Raw genomic sequence first — 16,846 nt, 5'->3', positions numbered from 1 at the left:
CTCTCTGCCCCTCCCCCACTTGTGCTCTGTCTCTCAAAAATCAATAACCATTAAAACAATTTTTAAAACTTCTCCTCAAAACATTGCAATGGCTCTCCCTCTCACTCAAAATCAAAGTTCTTACAATGGCCTACAAGGTCCTACACTCTCTGTCCCCCCACGCTTTGTCTCTCTGACTTCACCTCCTAAGTCACACCCTTTGGGCCACTTCAGTCACAATGGCCGCCGTCCTGTTCCACCAATGCACCAGGCATGCTCCCACCTCAGGACATTTGCACTTACTGCTCCTTCTGGTCTATGATGCCACCTCCTTCAGGTCTTTACACAAATGTCCCCTTCTCAATGAGGCCTTTTCTGACCCCCGCCCCTCATTTAAAATTGCAAACATCCTGTCTCTCCACCCAGACACTCCCTCTTCCCCATCTTTTTTTTTTTTTCTTTTGTACTCATTGCCATTATACATCATGCTTGTTTACAGTATTGTCTCTTTCCTTAAAACAAGCCCCACAAGAGCAGGGATTTCTGTCTGTTCTGTTCCCTCCTGTAGCCCCAGTGACTAGAAAGGGCCTGGAACAGAATAAGTGCCCAGTCAATATTTATCCAATGACTTTGGTCACTAGTGTCTTCTGTACAGTGTCCTCGGCCACTGCACTATTCCTCCGGGGTTAAAACTTAGCCGTTAGGTCCCGATGGGATAATTAGGGAAAAAAGTCTTGATTTTTTTTTTTAATGTTTATTTTTGAGAGAGAGAGAGAGCACAAGTGAGGGAGGGGCAGAGAGGGGGACAGAGGATCCTAAGTGAGCTCTGCACTAAAAGCAGAGAGCCCGATGCAGGGCTCAAGCTCAACTGTGAGATCATGACCTGAGCTGGAGTCAGACACTGAACCAACTGAGCCACCCAGGCATCCCGAAAGTCTTTATTAAAAAAAAAATAATAATAATAATAATATATATATATACACACACATATACATATATATACATATATGTATATATATGTATATGTATATATGTGTATATATATACATATATATATACACATATATGTGTATATATATACATATATATATATACACATATATGTGTATATATATATATATATATATATATATGTATATATATACACATATATATCCTAAGGGAAGAGAGGTAGGGTCCTAGCCCAGCAGTCTGTGTAAATGACGCTGTCTGGGAGCCAGAGTCTGTGAAGGGTGCTGCTGGGGCCAGGCCCTTGGACCATGGCATCACCCGTAAATCGTCCAGTGTGCTGGGAGACTGGAAAAAGTGTGCACTTTCTCCTCCTAGGAACGCACAAAATGCAAACGAAACAATAAGTTACTTTGGCAGCTTTACAAACAAGGGAAGGCGATAGGCAGAAACGAGCAAACTTTGTTCAAGGCACACTTTTAAAGCAGCATTTGAGTTTCTGGGCATGTCTTCAGACAGATGCCTCCGATTTCTGCCTCTTTTTAAAATACCGACATACTTAACATCACGAAATCAAAAATACCAGTGTGCACTTTGGAACGACCGTTTGGCAGGACCTACCAAGACTATACATATGGGTGCCTTATGACCTACCAATTCCACATCTGGGTATATCCCCAAGAAAAGTGATTGCGTATATCCACGTACAAGAATGCCCACGGCAGTTCTATTCATAATAGCTAAAAACTAGAAACAGCCCAAATGTCCACCACCGACAGACTTGGGAAATAAATGCGGTATATTCGTAAAATGAAACGCTTCCCGGCAATTTTTTAAAAATAACAATACTGCCATATGCAACAACATGGTGCACCCTCACGACATAATGTTGAAAGAAGCCAGAGACAGAAGAATACATAATTGTATGATTCCTTTTATATAAATGTCAGAAACAAGCAAACCCAATTCATGGTGAGAGAAATCAGAAAGTGGCTAGCTCTGGATGGTGTTGACTAGGAGGGGGCACAAGGGAACCTTCTAGAATATTAGAATATTCTAGTGGTGCCCGGGTGGCTCAGTGGGTTTTCCACTCTGGATTTCGGCTCAGGTCACGATCTCGTGGTTTGTGAGATCGAGCCCCACAGCAGTGTGGAGCCTGCTTCTGAGTCTCTCTCTCTCTCTCTCTCTCTCTCTCTCTCCCTCTCCCCCACTCACACTTGCTCTCTCTCAAAATAAATAAACAAAATTAAAGAAAAGGAAGATTCTATATCTTGACCCAGGTGGTAATTACATATATATATACACATATGTATGTACATGTATACAATTACCTAAATTCCTTGAGCTGCACACCTCAGCTTTGTGCTTTAAGTCATAGCCCAATAAAAAAGTTAAAGTTCTTAAAAATTATAAAGAAAATAGAATAAATGGCTGCTACTGTTGGTACCTTCAAGACCTGAAGCACCAGAATGCAGGGCTGGTCTGGTGAGGTATACCCGTGGAGAACAGGGCCAGGTTCTAGGATCCCCTCTCTCTCCACAAGGTGGCTCTCTCCCCTCAAGTCTCCTTCCCGATCCTCTGGGGAAAATTCAGGAAATCTCCCAGGAAGAGGAGGAGTGTGTGCTCTGGAAACCACAGTGTGGGACCTGGGACAAGAATGCTGCGTAATGACCCCGGCGGCCTCACTACAGAAGAGTATAGCCCTTTCAAAGCAAAGCCTCGAATCCCAGTTCCGCCATTTTCTAGCTGTGTGGCCTTGGGAATGTTCCTTAACTTCTCTATGCCTCAGTTTCCTCATTGGTACAGTGGAAATAATAATAGTGCATACCTCGTGGCGTGGTTGGTGGTGGTGGTGCTGTTATTGTTGTTGGCGTGAAGCACGTTCACCCTCACGGAACTCTCAGAACCTCACCCGGCACGGAAGAGGTCAATGTCATTACCTGAGTTAATATTAAGAGACAAAATGTCAGTAACGGATAGGGGAACACCTGGTATCTCACTTCTTCGGGGACCAAGCAGGTACTGGAGACCTGGCTGAGCTGGAGATGAAGAGAGCCTGTTCTGGCTTCTGTGGTCTTTTCTAGAACCTGATGACCTACTCATGGTGGCCCCAGCGAGTACCGGTCCAGATCTGTGGCTCAGAGGGTTTGGCTGGTCTTTCTGTAGCTCTCAGAGCTCTGTACCTCAGCATGGGAAGCAGAATAACGGTCCCCCCCAAAAGATTTCTACACCCCCATCCCCTCTGGACCTGTGAATATGGTACCTTACAGGGCAAAAGCGACATTGTCAGTGTCGTTAAGTACCTTGAGACGTGGAAGTTATCCTGGATTACCAAGAAAGATCCAAGGTATTCACCTGGGTCCTTATAGGAGGGAGGCAGGAGGATCAGAGTCAGAAAAGTCAAAACGAGAACAGACACAGAAGTCAGAGTGATACGGCTAGGAGCCAGGGAACACAGGCCGATGCTGGACGCTGGAAAACACAAGGAGTGGATTCTCCCCTAGAGCCTCTGTAAGAACTGTGGGGGCCAGGCCGCCCCGAGATCTTTGCCATGAAGACTTTTTGAATTAAAAAGGAATGGAGGGGGGGCGCCTGGATGGCTCAGTCGGTTAAGCGGCCGACTTCGGCTCAGGTCATGATCTCACGGTTCGTGAGTTTGAGCCCCGCATCGGGCTCTGTGCTGACAGCTCAGAGCCTGGAGCCTGTTTCAGATTCTGTGTCTCCCTCTCTCTGACCCTCCCCCATTCATGCTCTGTCTCTCTCTGTCTCAAAAGTAAATAAACGTTAAAAAAAAATTTAAAAAATAAAAAATAAAAAATAAAAATAAAAAAAAAAAATTAAAAAAAAAGGAATGGAGGGGCTGCGCCTGGGTGGTTCAGTCGGTTGAGTGTCTAACTCTTGATTTGCACTCCGGTCACGATCTCACGGTTCGTGAGGTCAAGCCCCGCATGACCTCTGCGCTGAAAGTGCCGAGCCTGCTTGGGATTCTCTCTCTCTCTCTCTCTCTCTCTCTCTCTCTCTCTGCCCTTCCCCCCATAGCTCGCACACTTGCTTTCGCTCTCTCTCTCTCTCTCTCAAAATAAATAAATAAAAACTTAAAAAAAAAATAAAGCAATGGAAACCCAGAAGATTCAGGCTCTGTAATTTTCCCTCAGTGGACTAAAAAGAATTTAGATCAAGGACCTGATGCAGGAAGAGAGACATCAGAATAGATAACTACATCATGATATGAACTAGGTATGGTGGGCAGGAACTTACTGGCAAGGCCACTCTGATCAAAGCCCTCTCTCTGTCCCATTGTTTCTGGGTGGCCCAGCAAACATTTGTTTCCCAAACATTACTCTTTGTTTCATCGTTGTGTGAATTGCATTCCTTTCCTCTGAAAGCCCAGACGTGCCTGCTCCCTTCTCCTCCATTCAAAAGGACACATAGAGGGGGGCCCGGGTGGCTCAGTTGGTTGGGCGACTGATTTCAGCTCAGGTCATGATCCCACGGTTCGTGGGTTCAAGTCCCACGTCAGGCTCTGCTGTCGGCTTAGAGCCTGGAGCCTGCTTTGGATTCTGTGTCTCCCTCTCTCTCTCTCTCTCTCTCTCTCTCTCTCTCTGCCCTTCCCCTACTCACACTCTGTCTCTGTCTCTCTCTCTCAAAACTGAGTAAATATTCAAAAAAAAAGGACACACAGACCTCATTTTTGCCTGAGTGTCTGGAATCTCCATGTCTGTGTGGCTTTCCTGTATGTACACCTGTTAAATTTGATTTTCTCCTGTTAGCCTGTCTCATGTCAATTTGACTCTTAGTCCAGCTAGAAGGAGCTAGAAAGGGACAGGAATTCTTGCTCCCTGGCAAAACACAGCCTTTGACATTAGCCCCGTAAGACCTATTTCAGATTTGGGACCTCCGGAACCATAAGGTAGCACAGCTGTGTTCGTTTAAGCCGCTAAGCTTGTGGTCAGCTTGTTACGCAGCAACTGGGAACTAATACACTCGAGTCCAAGCAATGTCTGGGCAACCCGGTGGCATCTATAGTTGTACGTCTGAGTGTCCTTCATTTATTAAAACGGCACATGCAATCGCATGGTTCAACATTCAGTAAGTACGTACAACCACCTTGGCTGACCATCTGCATACCCCCGGACCCTGCATTGCCCGTTCCGCCTACGTTCTCGGCAGAAACGCACAGGTGTGTCCACCAAAGGACCTCTACAAGAATGTTCCTAGCACTGCTATTTGTTGTTGCCAAAATTTGGAAGTGACTCAAATGCCTGTCGGCAGTGGAATAAAGAAACACACTTGTCATTTAATACGCAGCCACCTTGGGCCCCGAATCTGCCTTTCTCGGTGCTCACAGCAGGGAGGGGTGCCTGGAAGGCTATGACCCTTAGTAATCACTTATAATATCGACATTCAGTATTTAGGGTGCTTACGAGCAGGGCGGAGGGGGAGGTTTGAAGCACTTTCCGGATGTCACCTGATCTCATCTTCACAGCAACACTATAAGGTCAGTGCTTTTATTATCCCCATTTCACAGATGGGGAAACTGAGGCACGGGTCATCTAAACAAGATGCATGCCAAGGCATGCTTACGAGGGCAGAACGGGTATTTGGACCCAAGCAGTGTGGCTCTACTGTAGGAGACATGGAAAGTCACAGCAGATGCAGCCCGGGAACCAGAAGCTTGTCCCCTGACAGCTGGGAAATGTAGAACATTCAGGACCCAAACCACAAGAGGCCAGCTGCCTCAAGACCCTGTCTGGAAGCACTTTCTAATCCGTGGGCTGTCCCTACAAATGGGCAGCCTTCCCAGGAGGCCGGTGGGCATAGGCTGAGGGTGCCAGAGTCAGAACTCATAATGTCCATCCCAGCTCCAGGCTGGGTGCAGGACCTTTGTTCCCGGTCCGATGGTCAGCGCTGGGGACGCCCTTAGGGACACGGTGATGGGCACCGTGGAGCAAGGGGTAGCCAGGAGTATCTTCAATATTGCAAAAGCCTAACACTTGAGCCAGGTGGATAGCGCTGGGGCAGAATACCATCCCTCAGTGGCCAGGACATAGCAGAAAAATCGAGTTCTGATGGGTAAAACACAGGGAAATTAATTAGCACTCCAAATGCATCGGGAGGAACGATAAATCTTCCAAATGTGGAAGACCGGGTTTGGGTTTGCCACATCAGCTGTAAAAGCTTCACTGTTATTACAGGCATGAGCCTTGAGGATAGGGAGGCCACTCCAGGAGACCAGGAACCGGGGAAAACCCACACCCAGAGTTACTGTAAGAATGACAGCTAGGGGGTGCCTGGGTGGCTCAGTCCGTGGAGCGTCTGACTCTTGATTTCAGCTCAGTCATGATCTCATGATTGGTGAGAAGGAGCCCCACGCTGGGCTTTGCATGGAGCCTGCTTGAGATTCTCTCTCTCTCTCTCTCTCTCTCTCTCTCTCTCTCTCTCTGCCCCTCCCTGACTTGTGCACACACACACACGCATTCTCTCTCTCAACAGAAAAAAAAATGACAGCTCTATTCTGCATGTTGCTGAAGACATGGGCCCGGCCTCAGGCCATCTTTAATCTCTAATCTGCTGGTGACAGCCCAGCCAGCCTCACTTTACCCACAGACATTCCAGGACCATCTGGGTCCAGTTATTTTTACAAGCGGCAAAAGTCCTGGGAAACTCTTGTGCAAGCCACTAAATATCTCTCACTTGTAAACTGGAGTTAATCATAGTTCTGGCTCTACAGAGCTTCTGTGACAATTAAGCGGCCTCCTCACGTCGTGTGCACGGAACCAGGCGGGAATACAGGAAATACAGGAATACAGGAAAACCTAGATTGACGTATATTTGATAGATATAAATTAATCTAGATTAAAACTCTCAGGGGCGGGGTGCCTGGGTAGTTCAGTGGATTAAGCATCTGACTTTGGCTGAGGTCATGATCTCACGGTTCGTGAGTTTGAGCCCCACACCGGGCTCTGTGCTGTCAGCACAGGGCCCACTTTGGATTCTCTGTCTCCCTCTATCTCTGCCCCCTCCCCTGCTCTCTCTCTCTCTCCCTCTCAAAAGTAAGTAAGAACATTAAAAAGAAAAATCCCAGGAGTGCCTGGCTGGCTCAGTCGGTGGAGCATGTGACTCTTGATCTCGGGGTTGAGAGTTCGAGCCCCACAATGGGTACAGAGATTACTTGAAAAAATAAAATCTTAAAAAGAAAAACACAAAAACAGGTAATGAAGTGACCACAATTAAATATCAAGGCAGTCACTCATCAACCAGCAAACATGGATGCTCTCAAAGCTTCCTGCCAACTTCCTGTAGACAACCACACCCAAGTAAGAAATGCACACACAACAGCCTCTTTGCCCGGCCATCCTCTCCTGCTTGGTTCCCTTCCCCCACACAAAGCCTGTCCGCCTGGAGCCCGGGAGTTCCCTTCAAAGAAGCCCTGCACGGGAGCTCCTGGGGTCCTCTCTCAAATGGCCTCCCACCTCTCCCGCCCCAGAGACCCTGAGCTGATGACCAACTCTGTAGATTGCACGGCTGGCCCCAGTCGGTCCCCGTGTAACACCAACGCCACAGTTACAGGACCCTGGCTTGGCCTTGTGACTTGCTTTTGCCAACAGCACGAGGGGGAAGTAACAGATGGCCGCTTACAATCGTAGGTGTCATGTGAGGGGCCTTGGGCGGTTCCACTCCACCTCCGGGAGGACAAGCCCAGGCTAGCCTATTGGAAGGTGACAGACACTTGGAGTGAAACCAAGTCTCCCGGCCACCCCGGCCGAGACCAAGCTAGATCAGCGAGCAGCTGACCTGCAGACATACGAGCGTCCAGGAGACCTCTCCATCCAGGCCCCGCTGAAACTGGCCACCTGTGACCTTGTGAGCTTAAATAAAGGCTACCGAGTGTGGGGGCGGTTTGTTACCGAGCATTTTACTGTAGCAACAGAGCCTGCGGCAGGAAACCTGCAGACCCTGGTCAAACCTTTAGGCCGGGCTGCTCGGATGGGAATCCCATCTCCAAAAGTTAACTCTTAGCTGAGTTGCCTTAAGATTCTTCATCTCTAGGGGCGCCTGGGTGGCTCAATCGGTTGAGCGTCCGACTTCGGCTCAGATCATGATCTTGCAGCTCGTGAGTTAGAGCCCCGCATCGGGCTCTGTGCTGACGACGCTTTGGAGCCTGCTTTGGATTCCGTGTCTCCCTCTCTCTCTCTCTGTCCCTAACCCACTTGCATTCTGTCTCTGTGTCTCTCAAAAATAAATAAACATTAAAAAAAAATTAAAAAAAAAAAAAAAAAAGATACTTCATCTCTAGGGATGCCTGGCTGGCTCAGCAGGTTAAGGATCTGACTCTTGATTTCAGCTCGGGTCATGATCTCACGGTTGTGAGTTCGAGCCCCGTATCAGGCTCTGCGCTGAGCACAGAGCCTGCTTAGGGTTCTCTCTCTCTCCCTCTCTCTGCCCCTCCCCCACCCTCATGGGTTTTCTCTCTCCCCCCCCCCCCAAAATACATGCATAAATAAACGATGTTCTTATCTGTAAAATGGGGTGGTAGTGATTCTAAGGCAACAGGGTTGTTTCGGCATTCAGGAGGCGTTCCTACTGCACCGTGTCAGGAGTAAGAGACAAGGCCCTCGCAAAGGGACACCCAAGCGGGGCACGTGCATGAAAACCGAGGAGGCTTCCGACAGAACGTCAGGTGGAGAGAACTGCTGTGTAGAGAAGTACAGCCGAGCGAAGGGATGGGGGGCTGGGGGTGAGGGAGGCAGGCTGCTTTTGATAAGGTGGTCAGGGAAGCCCACTCGGAGGAGGTGACCTGCCAGCAGACACGGGAAGAAGAGGGAGAGGAAGCGACGTGCAGCTGGAGAGGGAGAGCCTTCCAGCAGAGCGCACAGCCAGTGCAAAGGCCAGGAGGCGGGCGTGCAGGTGGTAAGCCTGAACGACGGAGGAAGGCTGGGGTGAGGTGGGCACGGAGCAGAGAGGCAGGAGGAAGTGAGTGTCTGAGCGGCCCGCAGTGACGGGATCATGAGGAACCGGGAGCTTGCACATTGTCCTTGCGAAAGTGAAACCAGTTAATATGTGGGAAGCGCTCAGGACAGTGCCTGGGTCGTGGTGAGTGTCCAGGAAGTGACGGCCTTTACTTTCCTATCGGCACCTTATCCACAAAATGCGGTGTCTCCCTGCTGGGGGGTCCTAAGAGGAAAACCCCCGTGGGATGGTTGCCCTTTCCTGGAACTAAGGAGAAAGAGGCTCACTGAGGGAATCCTGACAAGGGAAATGCACTTTGGACTCTGAGTCGGTGCCGCTTGAGTTCCTGTAAGACTGAGTCCAGGGGTGCCTGGCTGGCTCAGTCAGTAGAGCCTATGACTCTTGATCTCTGAGTCATGAGTTCAAGCCCCATGTTGGGCATGGAGCCTACTTTAAAAAGTAAATAAGGAGGAGCGCCTGGGTGGCTCAGTCGGTTGAGCGTCCGACTTCAGCTCAGGTCCTGATCTTGCGGTCTGTGGGTTGGAGCCCCGCATCGGGCTCTGTGCTGACAGCTCAGAGCCTGCAGCCTGCTTCGGATTCTGTCTCCCTCTCTCTCTGCCCCTCCCCCGCTCACGCTCTGTCTCTCTCTCTGTCAAAAATAAATAAACATTAAAAAAATAAAAAATAAATTAAAATAAAACAAAAAGTAAATAAGGAGCCAGGGAACCTGGGTGGCTTAGTCGGTTGAGCGTCTGACTTCCGCTCAGGTCATGATCTCCTGGTTCGTGAGTTTGAGCCCCACATGGGGCTCTCTGCTGTCAGCACAGAGCCCGCTTCCGATCCTCTTTCCTGCTCCCCTCTCTCTGCCCCTCCCCTGCTCATGCTCTCTCTGTCTCTCAAAAATAAACATTTTTTAAAGTAAATAAAATAAAATCCTTTAAGAAAGACTGAGTCCATGTATTATTTATGAGATTTAAAAAATAACAAAATGGGGCACCCAGGTGACTCAATCGATTAAGTGTCCAACTCTTGATTTTGGCTCAGGTCACCATCTCACGGTTCGTGGGATCGAGCCCCGCATCGGGGTCTGCGCTAACAGCACGGGGCGCTTGGGATTCTCTCTCTCCCTCTCTCTGCCCCTCCTCCACTCATTCTCTCTCTCAAAATAAACACATTAATTAAAAAAAAACAAACAGAAGGTGCTCCATAACAGCTTTTAGAATGAACAGAAATAGTCTCTTTCTTTTTTAAAGTCTGTACTGGCAGCATAAAAAGCTGACAATCCCATGTATGACCCTCCAATCTTGTCTTCGCAATTTGCTGGCTCCCAAACTCCAAACTGGGTGATGTAACAAAATCCCAAGGCCAAGGTTCTTTGGCTAAATGGGCCGTGGCCTATTTCTGCAGCCACATCTGGTGACTCCCTCCCACGCCAAGCTGCACACTCTTCCCAGAACAAGGCGGGTTCTCCCGCGCCTTTGCTACGTGTGGGGTAAGGCCCTGTTCCAACGTCGCCTCCTCCAAGAAGACATCCCAGAGCCCAGGCAGAGCCACTCTCGAGTGGACACAGTGTCTCTGCTCCAGGATTTGGTTGAATGTCTTCCCCGCGACAGAGAAGCCAGGAGCGGACAATGCTCCTCGCAGCCACCAGAGGGCGCTTTCAAAACACCAACCGGCCCTGTTGGTTTCAAAACTCCCAGTGTCTCCCAGGTGCTCTTCCGGTTACCAGTTAAGACACCTGCTGGGTTCGAATCCTGGGCGGGCCACTTATTCTGAAACTCTGAGCCAGTGGCATCACCTGTCCAGGCCTCTGTTTCTACACAGTGTCGTCAGGTGGGTTAAGTGGATGGTTTCCTATAAAGCATTTGGAAAAGTGTCAGACACGTAGGACGTTCTCAGCACATGCTGGCTTCTGCATCCCTAAGTTATTTACTGTTTTTAGTTATTAGTTATATGCTAATATTTTTTAGTTATACTATTTTAGCTATACTATTTTTATTTATTAGTTATATACTATTTTTCAGCAGGAAACAGCAGACTCAAGTTGAGCGACTGGGGAAAGTTAGAGGCTAACACAAGAGCAGAGGCAGTGAGCAGGGAAAATCAAAAGGTGGCTCCGAAGCCCCAGGGCTGGGAAGGAGTGATGGACAGACAGAGGGATGGAAAGAGGGGTGGATGGGATACAGCGAGCAGAGTACAATGTTAACTGTAGAATCTAAGTAACGGGTATGCAAGACTTCACTGTAAAATTATTCCGACTCCTCTGTACGTTTGAAATTTTTCATTAAAAGAGTTTGGGGAAAATGTAAAAATAAAAGCTGGGGAGGATGTTGAGTCAGCAAAGAAATGTGGACGGAATTGGTGAGAGAAGCCAAGAAAAAAAGAATTTCACTGGGACTTTCCACAGAAACCACAGCCTGCAGCGTTCAGGAATGAATTAGGCCAACCATCAAGCCTCGGCTCCTGAGGAAGCCTGATGGCAGGAAAAACGAAGAGAAGGGGCGAAGACAGTGCTCCCACTTCTCAGGAGTCCCGCCATCACGTCCTGAGGTCCGTCTCCCTTCTGAGCTCATCTGTTTCTCGTTCAACAAACATTTACTGGAACCTTCCTCTGTGCCTGGCCCTGAGCTGGGCAGTGCTAAAAACACAGCCCGGCGCTGCCCTCAGGAGACTCGGGGTCCAGTGGCAGAGCCAGACTCGCTCCTCTGACCATCTAGAGTGTCAGAACACCTATGGGGGAAGCCCAGGGACCGTGGGAGCCCCAGAGGAGGCGCCCGATCCAGATGGAGGTCAGAGAGGGCTTCCTGCTGGAGAGGACATCAGAGCTGAGTCTTGAAGAAGGAGGGGGTATCGGCCAGGTAGAGAGAGGGGAGGACAAGGGAAAAGCATCCTGGGCAGAAGGAACGGCACACGGGAAAGCAGGACGGTGCCGAAGGGCATGATGCTCACAGTGAACTATGTGTCTAGGTCTTAATTTTTTTTTTTAATGTTTATTTATTTTCGAGAGAGACAGAGCACGCATGGGGGAGGGGCAGAGAGAGAGACGGAGACAGAATCTGAAGCAGGCTCCAAGCTATCGCCAAAGAGCCCGATGCGAGGCTCAAAACTCACCAACCGTGAGATCATGACCTGAGCCAAGATCAAGAGTCAGATGCTTCACCAACTGAGCCACCCAGGTGCCCCCCTTTTTTCTTTTTTTAACTGAAGTATAATTAACATTCAATGTTATATTAGTTTCAGGTGTGTAATATAGTGATTCAAGATTTCTATACACACCTGGTGCTCATCACCTATTTCACCCATCACCCCCCCCTTCCCCTCTGGAAACCACCAGTTTGTTCTCTGTATTTAAGAGCCTCTGCTTTTTGTTTGTCAACGAGAGTAAATCTTAAACGTTCTCAGTACACATACAAAACGTGGTTAACCATGTGAGGTGACGGACGTGTTAATTAACTTGAACGTGGTACATTTCAAGGCACCCAAATCATCCTTTTGTGCACCTGAAATCTATACAAGTTTTAATCATCAACTATACCTAAATAAAGCTGGAAAAGCCAATCAGGTGGCTGTTGAAACAAAAATGGACTAGTGCTGCCCATGACAGGAGCTAAAATTGGTACACCCAGCACTTGTCTAAACCAGCACCACCCGAAACCAACTTTATTTTTTTTTTTAATTTTTTTTTTTAACGTTTATTTATTTTTGAGACAGAGAGAGACAGAGCATGAATGGGGGAGGGTCAGAGAGAGGGAGACACAGAATCTGAAACAGGCTCCAGGCTCTGAGCTGTCAGCACAGAGCCCGACATGGGGCTCGAACTCACGGACTGCGAGATCATGACCTGAGCTGAAGTCGGCCGCTTAACCGACTGAGCCACCCAGGCGCCCCAAAACCAACTTTAAAAAATAAAAAAATAAATACTAAAAGAGGGGCGGGGGGACCTGGATGGCTCAGTCGGTTGAGTGTCTGACTTTTGACTTTGGCTCAGGTCATGATCTCACAGTTCATGGGTCTGAGCCCCACGTCAGCCTCTGCACTGATGGTGCAGGGCCTGCTTAGGATTCCCTCTCTCCCCTCCTCTCTCTCTCTGCCCCACCCCTATTGGTGCTCGCTCGCTCTCTCTCAAAATAAATAAATAAACTTTAAAAAATAAATAAAGAGACCATCACCATCCAAGAGAAATATAATGTGAGCCACATGTATAATCCTAAGTTTTCTAGTAACCACATTAGAAACAGCAAAGAAACAGGTGAGATTGCTCACAGTTCAACCCAACATGGCCAAAATATTATCATTGTAGAATGTGAACAATATAAAAAGTATTAATGAAGTCTTTTACATTCTTTCATTTTTCCTGCTAAGTCTTCAAAATGAAATGTGGGGGCGCGCCGGGGCGGGGTGGGGGTGGGGCTCAGTCAGTTAAACGTCTGACTCTTGGTTTCGGCTCAGGTCGCGATCTCGTGGTTCGTGGGTTCAAGCCACGCATCGGGCTCTGTGTTGATGGGACAGATCCTGCTTGGGATTCTCTCTCTCCCTCTCCCTCTCTCTGTCCCTCCCCCACTCACACTGTCTTTGTCTCTCTCAAAACAAATAAATAAACTTAAAAAAAAAAAAAAACAACAACAACCAACCTGCAGGGTATTTTACATTCACAGCACATCTCTATTCCGACCAGTCACTCTTCAAGGGCTCAGTAGCCACGTGCGGCCACCGTATTGCACAGTGCAGATGTAGACACATTCGCCAATTACTGTGTCTTCACCACGGCCCAAAAAGTGGTTCCTGCTTCCATTTTACAGATGAGGAAACTGAGGCACAGAAAAGGCAGCGACTTGCTCAAAGTCACAAACTGGGGGAGGAGGAGGGCTGTGGACCCAGGCAATGGAGCTCCTTGTATGTGGAGCCCAGATGGGCTGGTACACAGGCTGGGTGAGCGAGAGCCCCGGAAGCACCCCCCACCCACGCTCACCGGAGGGCCCCGCAGAGGAAGAGGATGATCCTGGAGAAACCGGAAGAAACTGCACTGGACCCAAGCGTGGGGGAGTGGGTGGGATGAAGAGCCGTGGGGAAGGACTGGATCACCTGCCCCCTCACTTGCCCCAGACTGCCCAGGATTTAGGAAAATCCCCTGTGCATCTGGCTGCAGACCACGGGCTGCGGTGCCACGGACCGTGGGGGATGAAGCGGAAAGTTGGAGGGAGTCCCCACGAAGGCCCAGATCCAGGAGGGTCAGGGTGGGAAGGCCTGTCTCTTCATTGGCCCACCTGGTGTACAACTCCCCAGCGAGAGCCCGGGTCTCTCATTTTAATGACCGTCCCTTTCCAAACGGGGAAACTGAGGCTCAGAAAAGCCCCACCACCCGTCCAAGATCACACAGGAAGAACGGAAAGGATGCATCAGGAAGGATGAATCCCATGGCCACCCAATTTTCCCTTTCCGGAGGCAAGGGTACTCACGGTCTTGGGGGTATCTCCTGAAATATTTTAGGCTATATAAACATTCACGCCTGGATCATCACTTTTACACACAAGTGGAACCCTACTCGGCATCTTCCTTATTTGTCACTGAGCGATATTATCTTCACGATCTGTCCAGATTAATACATCTAGATGTGCGTTTTTTTAATGCCCGTAGACATGAGTCTCCTCTTTTTTTTAATGTGTATATATTTTTGAGAGGGGGGTGGAGGGGCAGAGAAACAGGCTCCAGGCTCTGAGCTGTCAGCACAGAGCTCGACGTGGGCCTCGAACTCACGAACCTCGAGATCATGAACTGAGCCGAAATCCAGAGCTGGACGCTTAACCAACTGAGCCACCCCGGCGCCCCAACAGGCGCGCTGTTAATAAACATTGAGGCTATCCCTAGTTTTCTGCCATTACAAGCCGAGCTAGAATCATTGTCACTTGGGCAGACCTTCAGCCAGCCGCCAGCCACGAGGCCGCACCTGTAAAACTGATTCCCTGGAGGAAGACGGCCAAGTCAAAGGGATGTGCATTTGTCATTTTGAACAACGTTTGCTTGCTACGCTCCAAATTCTCCCCTCCGCTGCTGGTTGACTGCCGGTCTCTCAAAAGGGCCTTTGGCTCTCTCTGTGTTGTTTAAATGTTTCACACGGAGAAGGTATCCACGTACTGCTTATGTAATTAAAATTAAATAAGCCCTTCATTAAAAACACAAACCTGGGAAGGAGAGAAACCAGAAGGGCCAGTCCCTTCAGAGCCTCCCACCCTGTCCCCTGTCACACCTGCCTTGTCTCCAGCAAGACCTGCCTGATGGCGAAATCCATTTCTCAAGCACAAACATGGGCCTCAAAGACCTTGGGGAAAATGCAGGGATGAGATGACGCCATTTTTGCCTCTGTTGCTTTTTTTTTTTTTTTTTTTTAATTAAAAAAAATTTTTTTTAATGTTTATTTATTTTTGAGAGAGAGACACAGAGCATGAGCAGGGGAAGGGGCAGAGAGAGAGGAAGACACAGAAATCGAAGCAGGTTCCAGGCTCTGAGCTGTCAGCACAGAGCCCGACACGGGGCTTGAACCCACGAACCGCGAGATCGTGACCTGAGCCGAAGTCGGCCTTTTAACCGACTGAGCCACCAGGCGACCCTCTGTTGCTTTTCATCTGAGCTAGATTCTTCTGCTCATGTTCTTCTTCCTTCTCCTCCCTCTTCTTCTCGCTCAAACCTCTGTTTTGGTGAGCACTGGACTGAAGACGTTTTTAAGAAGGCTTAAGTTAGGCAGAATCTGGCCTTTTTTCACCAGAAAGAGGAAAGAAAAGCAGAGCTAGGAGCTTAGAAGTAGAAATCAAAGAGCAAAAACAACCATCTATTCTATTTTAAATACTTTAATCTCTTCCTTTCCCTTCCCTTCCTGCACCCAAGCAAGCAGGTCTGGAAGAGAGATCAGAGCAAGGGGGCACAGGGTTCAGAATTGGGTGTCAGAGACAAGTGGGATCAGCAGGGCGTACGTCCCAGGGGCTGGTGGCGCGGGCAGATGGCAACCACAAGAGATTAGCTACATTCAGGGGGATCAAGCAAATAAGCAAACGTATTAAGATTTCTCACTGATGGAGACATGAGCTACAATTATGCAAACAGAGAAAAGGAGAATGGACTGTGCAGTGTGGGGTTGGGATTGGAGACAGCAGGGGACGCTCATGGCTTTCAATGTGTAAAAACAGATGCAGAAATAAACATAGACGTAAGTCTGGGTGCATGTATATATGTAGGTGTATGAGTATATATTCCCTACCTCTGTCCACTGAGAGAGCCTGGGTGCAGCAAGAGCCCATGGCAACAACCCCATGTAGCAGCCAAATCCAGGTTTCTGAATCTCAAGTCTCCAGCAAAATATAGCAAGGCTTCTTGGGGTGAAGGCTACTTCTGGGACCGGGCCGGGTGGGAAAGCACATCTTGTTGTACCAGGAAGCAAAGAAATGCTCCAAGAATGAGGGGGTCAGGCCAAAAGGACACAAAAGTCAGCTCCCAGGGGCTCCCTCTGGTCCAAGTGGGGATACTTTGAACATCAAAGTAAACAATGGTTATAATACATTGGAATCCGTTGATGCTGAGTCTATTTTGAGGGGACTAAATGAATAAATCAAAAGTTTGCATGAGGAATGGGATATTTGCATAGCCCGAAAATATCTCCCTAGAGCACACATGAATTACCAAGGGAGAAAGAGTAACTTTACAGTGGGGAGGCCTGGAAGACACCACCTTCCTGAAGTAGCAAAGCACAAGTCCCGGTAGGGGTATAAGAAGACCCCACATCGCTTCTGTGTCACTCCTGCCAAAGACGCTTAACCAGGCTCTGGTTGTGGGAAGATACCAGGCGAACACACATTCACGGACACCCAACCCCCAAACTGGCCTGTAATGTTGTTCACGAGAGTCATGAAGGTCAAGGAAAGAATGCAGAATGTTTCCAGACTAAAGGAAGATACAGACCACGACAAGGGAGGAGGGGCGC

General features: G+C 48.7%; 1 protein-coding gene across 1 annotated transcript in view; it reads right to left on the bottom strand.

Moving 5' to 3' along the window:
- Positions 1-2,856, bottom strand: part of CD177 (CD177 molecule) — a 34,426-nt gene extending 31,570 nt beyond the window's left edge. Inside the window, exon 1 of the mRNA XM_053905838.1 lies at positions 2,756-2,856. The gene's annotated coding sequence lies outside the window, so the exon portion shown is untranslated. The remainder of the gene's footprint in view (positions 1-2,755) is intronic.
- Between the last annotated feature and the right edge of the window lie 13,990 nt (positions 2,857-16,846).

Source organism: Panthera pardus, unplaced genomic scaffold (assembly GCF_024362965.1).
Source record: "Panthera pardus isolate Hobbes unplaced genomic scaffold, ASM2436296v1 HiC_scaffold_18, whole genome shotgun sequence".
Taxonomy (NCBI): domain Eukaryota; kingdom Metazoa; phylum Chordata; class Mammalia; order Carnivora; family Felidae; genus Panthera; species Panthera pardus.
This window is presented reverse-complemented; position numbering and strand designations above follow the sequence as displayed.